We start from the raw sequence: 9,849 nt of genomic DNA on the forward strand, positions 1-9,849 counted from the left end.
ATGACTTATATTCTCTTTCGTGATTTAGATGCAGAATGAACACTATTAATTTTGACCCTAATACTAGTTAATATATTGTCTGCCAAAAGTTAAAGAATTATATATTTAAGGTTAAGGTAGCAGTATTTACAACTTCAAAAATCAGTGAGCATTGTTTGTTGTACTCTCTTTTTTCCCCCCAGGCTTTGCAGGCTCTCCTGAATGATGAGTCAACTAAATTACTTTGACGTAACAAGCAACTGCTTTATATTTAACTGTATTGCCAATAAAAGCAGCTCAGATAAAAATAAAACAAGAAGAACATATCTCACTTTAATAGGAAACTTTTCAATTTTATACAAATGTGATCAGAGGTTATACAGAAACAATTTTATACCAACACACAGTTTTAAGAAAATAAATTTAAAAGTTATTTCAGAAGTGTTCTGTCACATTTTCAGTAGCCTCAGATTTACTTAAGGTTTCTAACTGCCAAAAATACGTCCTTGAATTTTGTTATTGCAAATATATGTGACCAAGTAACTTTGAGAAGAGTTTTGAAGCAGTACCAAAGCAGCTTCTATGTGAAAGAACATGGAAAAGGAAAAAGGTCTTTCCTTTCTCTCCCTTTCTGTTCTTTTTTTCCCCAATAATTTTGTATTTCACAGCAAATCTGATCCATCTAGGAGACTAGGACATTCCTGAAGGATTTTGCTTAATAGTTGCAGTGCAAGACACCATTGGTTCAAGAACCAACTGGGTTACTGCTTGTGTCAGAAGTTCAGTGTTCAGGTAAAACCCCTTTCCAAGATCTCCTTCCATATTGACCTGAGTTGATTTCACCACTGCATTAATTCTTTTATTCCGTAATGACACCTTCAGAATGCTGCTTTCATTTGAGAGGTAGTACATTCCAACACCACATAGAGCCAAATGTACTGAACTTGTTTGTTATCCTAGCTCCCCTTCTACTTATTTCTCCCCACTGATCAACATTTCATACACCTACTCCGTGTGTAGAACATTATATTGTCTTTCAGATTATCAAACTTCTAATATTTCATTTTTACCTAAAAAACTCATGCCTGTGCTCCCACTCTGGCTCCCCCTGTAAGGTAAAGTATGGACCCAGCTTAATATGAAAAGCTGTCCTCTTCCCTGACACCCCTGGCAACCACCTGGGATAAGAGTTACAAGAAAATTCTGGTACTTAGACCCCTCCCTCACCTCTTTCCTTCCTTTACTACCTGATCTTGGAAAAAGTTCTCAGTTTTCTGTGTTAGCATGTCCACATCATGCCTAAAGTCTTCTGTAAGCACCTTAGTCACTACACATTTTCAAAGTATAAACCCCCTGTCTAAATCCCATCAGAATATACAAAATTTATTTATTCCTTCCATGGTTTCACTTAAGGGGTACAGTTCCTTTTGGATGCCCAAAGGGACATCTGGACAGTCTCTGTAAAAACACAGAAAATCCTATATGCTGTCTTTTCCTGTTCACCCTAATAATCTTTCTTAAACCTGTACTAGCTCTCATCCAACCATATCTCATTCTCTAATATTTATGAGATGGCTACAGGGTAATTCCAAGGCATGGCCAGTGTTTGCTCATCTGTGAATTTTACAAGGTCACTTAACCTTTCTAAAATTAAAGCAGAACATTTTACTTGTAACAACCAGAGCAACATATCCTACATGCTTTTTTTGGCATGTGTGAAAACCATCCAAAACAAAAATATTTCTTTCCAGTGTGATAGAAAGTGTTAGCATTTTCCATTATTTGTTCCATGTCTAACAGTTCTCTAATTCAAGGTCAATATTAAGCCCTAGTAAACACACAAATCCAACTTGTATGTTTCTTTGTCTCTGCCAGGCTCTACATACATCAGTTACAATTTAAATATGCATCACAATTTTGCAGCTCCAGATAGAGCAGATCTATTTACAGTCACAAAAACTGTGTGCACAAATTCACAAGCTATGACTACATATTCATCATGAATGAAAGAGGATAAAAAATTATTCTGTCATTGATTTCTAGGCAAAGCTGTCTTACCACACAGCATGATCTAATTTTCACGAAAGCAAGTGGTAAATATCTGCTGATCCAGTGGAAAATAATTCTGAGAAGCTATCCTCCAAAGATTTCTTACTTCTGTTGGTGCTTTGCACATGCCTACCCAGATGTTCCAGAGCAAACAAACCTTTTAGTGGCAATAAAGACAATCTGTGGGAAGTGTACTGTAAGACACCAGTCTTAGTGAAGTGCTGAAAATGTTTTGTTTATATTCCCAGCAGAGCATTCATGTGGTACTTTGGGTAGACACCTGTGAGTGCACTAAAATGCAGGATAAGTTTCCAACAGAATTGTCCACCCCCATAGTATTTTTATAGAAGTATATGTTAAATATAGAAAAAATCCATGGTTTTACTATTTTACTTTTCAAGAAAGCATGAAACAGAATATAGGGGTTTTTTGTTTGTTTGTGGGGTTTTGGGGTTTTTTTTTAATAAGCACTGCTGGAGGAAGATGCTGCTAGGCAAAAAGCATGAAAAAGTAGCATAACAAAGTAAACTGACCTTTTACCCAATACTTTAACCCACCAAAGGAAGAAAGGTTAACTATGTAACTACTGTGTGAAGCCTCTCACAGGTTTTTGAGATGAAAATCTTTAAGAAGATAGGAGACATTTTATTTGTCTTATTCTTACTCTCAGAATAACAGAAATGTCTTTGAACTCCGCCAGTTTCACAGCACCTCACACAGCTACCTGATGATTCTGAGCTGCCTTCCTGGGAGAAAAACCTCCTGATGTCACCTCTGAGTGGGAAAATCATTGAGGATATTGAAACCTTATGAATGATACAAACCATGCATCCCCATCCATCTTAACCTATAAGTCTCCCAGGAAAAAGATAAGATCAGTTTCCCAAATTGGCTAGTCAATTGTTTAAAATCAGTGAGTGACAGTTCATTCTGATGTCACAATTTTCTGAACTTAATATCCTTGATACAGTTTTAGTGACTGGAGTTTGAGCAAGAATTTGCACAAGAACTTGCTGTCAAGCCTGTCTGAGTAGTTCCCAATAGCCCTCTTCTATAGGTCTGAAGTGAATGGAAAAATATCTCAGGAAATTGGATCAGGCTGGCCTACCTGCTTATAAAAGGCAGTGGTTATATATCTTATTGCAGCTGGAACTTAATTATTACTTTTCCAAACGAAATTGAATCACCATCTTTGACATAATGACTCTGAAAAATTTCTGTTTGCTTCAGACCTTAAACAAATATTCTCGACTCAGGGAGTTAAACTGTGAGTCCTTCACAGTGTCTAATTGCTGTGTACCTGCAAAATAATCAGCTATTTGAAAAAAGAAATCTGTTCATAAAAATAAAGTTCAACACAATCTAAATTGAACTTGAACCTCTGAACCAAACTTGAGCATCTGTAAAATATGCTTGCATCTTGCCTATCTTATTTCTGCTGTAATCCAGTCCAGCTCTGTCTGAAGTGGAAATACTTCTACTGACATCAGCAGTGGCTGGGAGAGGCTTTACAAGATTTATTCAAGCCATACATGTATAATTTCAAGAGTTTCTATTACACTATAATATTTTAAATAGTAAAATAAACTTGGAAAATATTCTCAGAGATGGTGAGATGGTAATCAAGCAACATCCAGAAACAAACAAAGAAGTCATTTCACTGTACAACCCTTTAACCCTTCTTTTCTCCTTCAATCTATTTTCTTTAAATTCTCAGGATAACAGCCCATAGAAACAGACTATATATTTTTGTTTGTGCTGTGTATATCCAGACAGTACATATTTATCACAGAAGTCAGAACAAGGAAACGCTTAAATCCCCTCACTATAGACAACTGGTTTGAGTTAAGATCTAGAAAAAGATCTCTTAATTTCTTTTTATTTATCCTGTTTTAGAGAGTCTCTGTAACTACGACCAATGGTTCATGCTTTTGTTCCACTCCCACTTGAAAGTCTGAATTGAAATTTTCTCTATTGGCATTTTAAATCCAGCAAAGGACAACAGCTCTTGCCTTTTCATGGATCCCTGCAAAATAATCTTCATCAAAATATTTCCTTATTAAATCCATTGCGGAAGGAAATGGACTCCTTCAGAATCTGGATGTGCCCTCCAAACAGACCTAGCAAGGAACAGAGCTGTCATTAGCACTGCTCTATGTTCAACACGTAAACTGCCTCCCTAGAGATTCTGTGCTGATAAGAACTTATCTTTGATCAGACTTCCCCAGAGCTCATAGAAAAAGGGGGGAAAATCTTGCAGAAGTGATTGAACAGATATTACCTGCTAAAGAATCGCTCCTGGATGTTGTTGAAATTTTTGGGGGAAAAAATATGCAAAACCTCCCTTTTGATCAGCTCTTCTGTAACTTGTTTCTCCCTTGTATGTATGAGAAGTCTAGCCATTTGACTACATTAAGACACTATCCTTTAGGATTATCTAAACTGGGGAAAAAAAAAAAAAAAAAAAAAAGAGAAATTTGTCAGATTTATCATTCCATGGACGGATGTGGAAATAAGGCAGACTCTTGCTGTGCTTCTTTTGGGAAGTATGTTGATTCAGAAGGGGAAAGGGTAGAAGAACAATGTGTAGATGCATTTTGTCCATACAAATAAATCCGTAGAAGGCAATTATTCTTGAGCAGTTAATTTGAAACTTAGCCCAACTAGCTAGACTCCATGGCTGCACCTACATAGTTTTGAAGGCAGAAGAATCAAAACAAACAGTTGTGTTTACTCAACAGGAACATGCTATTACCTCCATTCTGAATTCACATAATGAAAGTCACATCTCACTTGTGAGGAAGAACAATCTAAGATGCAAAGATTGCTATTATTCACAGACTGATCAAAAAGCTATGAACTGAATCTTTTCATATGACACCCGTGACAATAGCTCTATGAATCTTCATCATGTTTTACAGAAAAAAGTCAGCCACAAAAGTGGAAGAACTAAATTACCTTTCTTGTTTCTCCAGGACTCCCATTAAACAACTGGAATTGTAGAAGAGTAGGAGAGGATAACTTGGGCCCATTCCAATCTCAAAAATAACCTTATTGCTGTTAGTCAGTCTTAGGGCCACATCCATACTGTAGATACTAAACAAATCCAAGTCTTGGTCCCCGTTTCTTCCTTTCCCTCCATGGCCTTATGATTCTTGCATATTATCTGCAAGTTAGTAATGGTAGGTACAGACACAATCTTTGCAGGACTCATATTGCCCAAAGTATCACAATATCAACAGTTACAGCTTTATTTCAAAGCACAAAACGACAGAACTATTTTGGGAAGTTGAAAATAGGAAGCTTTCTTTCTTACAGTAGGTATCCTTTCGCTGACCTTCTCAGTCAGGCTAGGACCTGTATCTTGCAGAAAGTTTACAATCCAAGTAGCTTTCAGTACAAGACCCAGCTCAGCTCTCTCTGTCTAATGTTCTTTCCCAGAAACCTAAGTTCCCTGCATGCTTTGCTAGCAAGAGGGAATGACTTTATCAAGCTCATGTAGGGTTCTTTTCAAAACTGCTGGAGTGGACTGGCCATGCACAAAATACTACCTGAAATTCTGGAAAAAGAGCCAGCAGCAGAAAGCAGGAATACAGTGTGATGAACTATAAACAGCAGGGCTACAGCAAGCCACGCTGGACTGCACAGGCAAAGACACAGATCCCTGCTGTAACATAAGCAATATCGTCATAACCCAGATCCTCTGACCACCCTCATGCAATAAAGTTTTATAAAGCTCATCCTACTCCTAGCACACGTGCCCACACATACAGAGGCACTAGCTAGTTTAGCTGCCAGGTGAATTAAAGAACATGTGGAGACTTAATATTCCATGTGAAATAAATCTGTCTGAATAATTGGTTTTCCTATACCTGTGCAAAATAAAATTCTAACAAAAATTCACTCTGATGATTGTTTATTTTTAATCATAATAAAATTATTTTGTATGTGAAATGAACAGTTTTATTGGAAACAAAAGTAAGTAATATGTAATTACATTGAGTGAAACTCTACATTTTAACATTATTATTTTTAGACTATTCTGGTGAGTTGACCTTGGCTGGACACCAGGTGCCCACCAAAGTTGCTTTATCACTGCCCTTCCTCAGCATGACAGGAGAGAGAAAAGTATAACGAAAAGTTCATGGGTCAAGGTAAGGGAGAGTTCATTCACTAATTATCATCTGGGAAAAACAGACCTGACTTAGGGAAAAGGATTAATTTAATTTATTACCAGGCCCTACCAGGAGCCCACTCCATCGTGGGCTTCCCCCGGGGTCACAGCCTCCTTCAAGCAAGCACCTGCTCCAGCATGGGGTCCTGCCCAGACTGCAGGTGGATATCTGCTCCACCATGGACCTCCATGGGCTTCACGGGACAGCCTGCCTCACCATGTTTTTTCCTACAGGCTGCAGGGGAATCTCTGCTCTGGCACCTGGAGCACCTCCTACCCTTCCTCCTTCACTGACCTCGGTGTCTGAAGAGCTGTTTCTCTCACATATTCTCACTCCTCTCTCGTGCTGCAATTGCTCCCACATAGCAACTTTTCCTCCTTCTTTAAATCTGTTCTCCCAAAGGTGCTACCACTATCACTGATGGGCCAGTGGTGGGTACATCTTGGAGCTGTCTGGCATTGGCTCTATCAGACACAGGGGAAGCTCCTATCAACTTTTCACAGAAGCCACTTCTGTGACCCCCCACTACCAAGATCTTGAAAGTAAAACTAATACAATTACACACCTTAAATATTCCTTAACTTTTTCAGTTAAGGAAAAAACCTCTAATACCAGTTATGTAATGCAAATTCATATATTTGTTCTCTATGCCTAAAATTTGCACTGTAAGTGAACAAAGACTCACAGAGGTAATGGGGACTTCTGCTTTCAGGTGGAATCAGATACATATGTCTGGACAGACACTTGTTAAACCTGTTTTTAAAGAGCTTAAATGATTTCATCTTCATTGTTCTGCAAGGTTTTATTCCAGGAAAACACCCTTAGAAGTTTTTTCTAGATATCTAACATAACTCCTCCTTTTTGCAATTTAAGGTTATTATTTTTCATTCTATCTACAACAAAGGAAAACATTATTCCCTTTCTCTTTGCTAATGGTTTATTTACCACATTTCTTTTTCTCATCGTATTCCTTTATTCTTCTCTTCTTTAAAACAAAAAATTATCCCAGTGCTGAGGGGAGAGATTACTTCACGTGTTTTAGGTATACAGTTCAGTTTATACGTTTTCCTTTTCATAGCAGCATGCCTCTGTTGATTCGTGTTCAGCATGTGAGCCATAATAATCCAGACATTCTCTTTTGTGCACAAATACTAGTTAGCCTCTTGTTTTGCTTACTTGAGCAAAATATTTTGCTCAATTCTAATGCAAAGTGACATGAAAACAATGTAATTTGAATCTTTTCCAAGGAACAAGAGGCCCCTTTTAGAATTCCTTCCTTCACAAGACCTTTCAAAATGTTTAAGGCTGTCTGTTTTGGTAGAGATGTCCCCATCACACAATAATAATTATAAAGTATCCCTGTCACAGCCAAGCTACATGTTACTCATATGCTGTAATAACATATTACATGTGTTATTACATACATATGCATCTGAGTAAGTGCTTTTAAAGAAAGCACTGTTTTCTTCCTTATGAAAATAAAAAACGAAGAATTCAAGTAAATATTAATTTGATGCTATTTCTTGCTTCCAGAAAATTAAAAGCAGGTTTTCCAACCTTCCCTTTTCACACATGTACACTCACAGGCACAAATTAATTTAGCATGAAGGATACAGGATTCTGTCACTGTTAGAGAGCTGTTAGAATACTTTCAACTTACAGCCAGTGCCTAGAAAAAAGGACTTTCTGTTGTTGAACGGAAAAGTTTCATGATAAAAGTTAAAGGAACATTTTAGGTGCAATTCCTCAAAGTATTTAATCTGCATGCTAACACTTTTCAAAAGTAAAAAATAAAATAATCTGCAGGTGATAATTAAAGCACTGACACATTTAGGTCCTAGTCTTAAAGCAAGGGACTCATGCAAAACAGTGATTCTAAGTGAGACCCAAAGGGTCACCAAAATGCAGGGGAAGAGCCCAATGAAACAAATAAATAATTACTCTATCATTTTCAAAATAGTGGGATTATTCAAGAATTTCAAATAAATACAATGTACAGGTTCATTTTAAATGAACTATTCTTGGTTTATTTTTTAAATAAACTAAGGTTTGGTTTTGGGTGGTTATATGTGAAATAATGAGTAAGCAGATAAATGAAAAAGTTTTTAAGGAAAATAATGACTTCTGTGAAAGAATTGTGGAGTTTCTGTTGTGTTACTGCCAAAACAATTATGTAATTTCTCAGGAATGACAGCTCAAGGTCAAGGTAAAATCAAGCTAATAGATGTGAAAACAATACCATTGCAACTGACATCATACAAAAACTGATAGTAACATTGTGTTGCTCAAAGCATAGTCACCTTTCCCTGAATATGTCCTTTGACTTTTTGCTAGTTCAACAGCCAAATTACAGCTTTTTATCTCTGGTTATTGATATTATAACTAATAAGGAATTAAAAACATTTCCTGAAGAATGCCTTCCAAGCACCAAGTGATAGACAATTAGATTTTCCTCTAGTAGCATAAATATTTTGAAACCCTATAAAATCAAATTGATTTACACTGACAATTTTCAGTTTAAGTTTTTTCACCTATTCATAATTTAAGATAACTTCTGTTGGAGGCAGTCCCCTGGTAAAAGTTAAGCTATCATTATAAAAAGGATTTCTCCTAAGAATATGGAGATTATTAAAGTTATTTTATGCATTTCTGAGGCCACAGTTAGCAAACTCAGGGATATCTGCCCTCTTAGAGAGGCTAGACGGTTAGCATCCATTTATCAGGTTAAGAGCTACCTTACAGGCACCTAATAAAAAAAGAGAATTTGCTGCCAGACTAAAAGACTTCAGTGACAATCTATACAATTGATAACTTAAAGATTATAATTTGTGACTAGTAATGATGATGGATTCATATAAAAAAATTAAACATTAGGTTTTCAGAATGCTAGGAAACTTGCCGTCACTGGATAAAGGTAGCACTGACATCATCACATGTCATAAGGAAAAGAGCAGAAAACACCCATTTCCAATAAACAAGTGAGATATTTTAACCCATTTTCACCTGACTATCCAGACTCAGCCTCCAGGACTGCCCACTGTAAATGAACCTAATTAACGTAAGTGGCATGACCTACTGCAAACTGGCAATAAAGGTATGGATTTTTTTGAATAATTTTCATTCCTCTGGGGGTATTGACAATCAGAACATAAACTGGTCTTGCAGTCTATGTTGCCCAGCATTTATGTCTCCACTCTTTTGCTGGGGAAAGTGGTTTATATCCCTCAAGAGCAGTATCTGGGAAGGGTGGAGAATAAGCCAAGCACAATTTTTTTAAACATAGAATCATAGAACAGTTAGGGTTGGAAAGGACCTTAAGATCATCTAGTTCCACCCCCCCTGCCATGAGCAGCGACACCACACATCAAACTATGTTGCCCAAGGCTCTGTCCAACCTGGCCTTGAACACTGCCAGGGTTGGAGCATTCACAACTTCCTTGGGCAACCCATTCCAGTGCCTCACCACCCTCACTGTGAAGAGCTTCTTCCTTATATCTAATCTAAACTTCCCCTGTTTAAGTTTAAACCCATTACCTCTTGTCCTACCACTACAGTCCCTAATGAAGAGTCCCTCCCCAGCATCCTTGTAGGCCCCCTTCAGATATTGGAAGGCTGCTATGTGGTCTACATGTAGTCTTCTCTTGTC

This window comes from Nestor notabilis, unplaced genomic scaffold, assembly GCF_000696875.1.
Source record: "Nestor notabilis isolate BGI_N333 unplaced genomic scaffold, ASM69687v1 scaffold7355, whole genome shotgun sequence".
In the NCBI taxonomy this organism is placed as follows: domain Eukaryota; kingdom Metazoa; phylum Chordata; class Aves; order Psittaciformes; family Psittacidae; genus Nestor; species Nestor notabilis.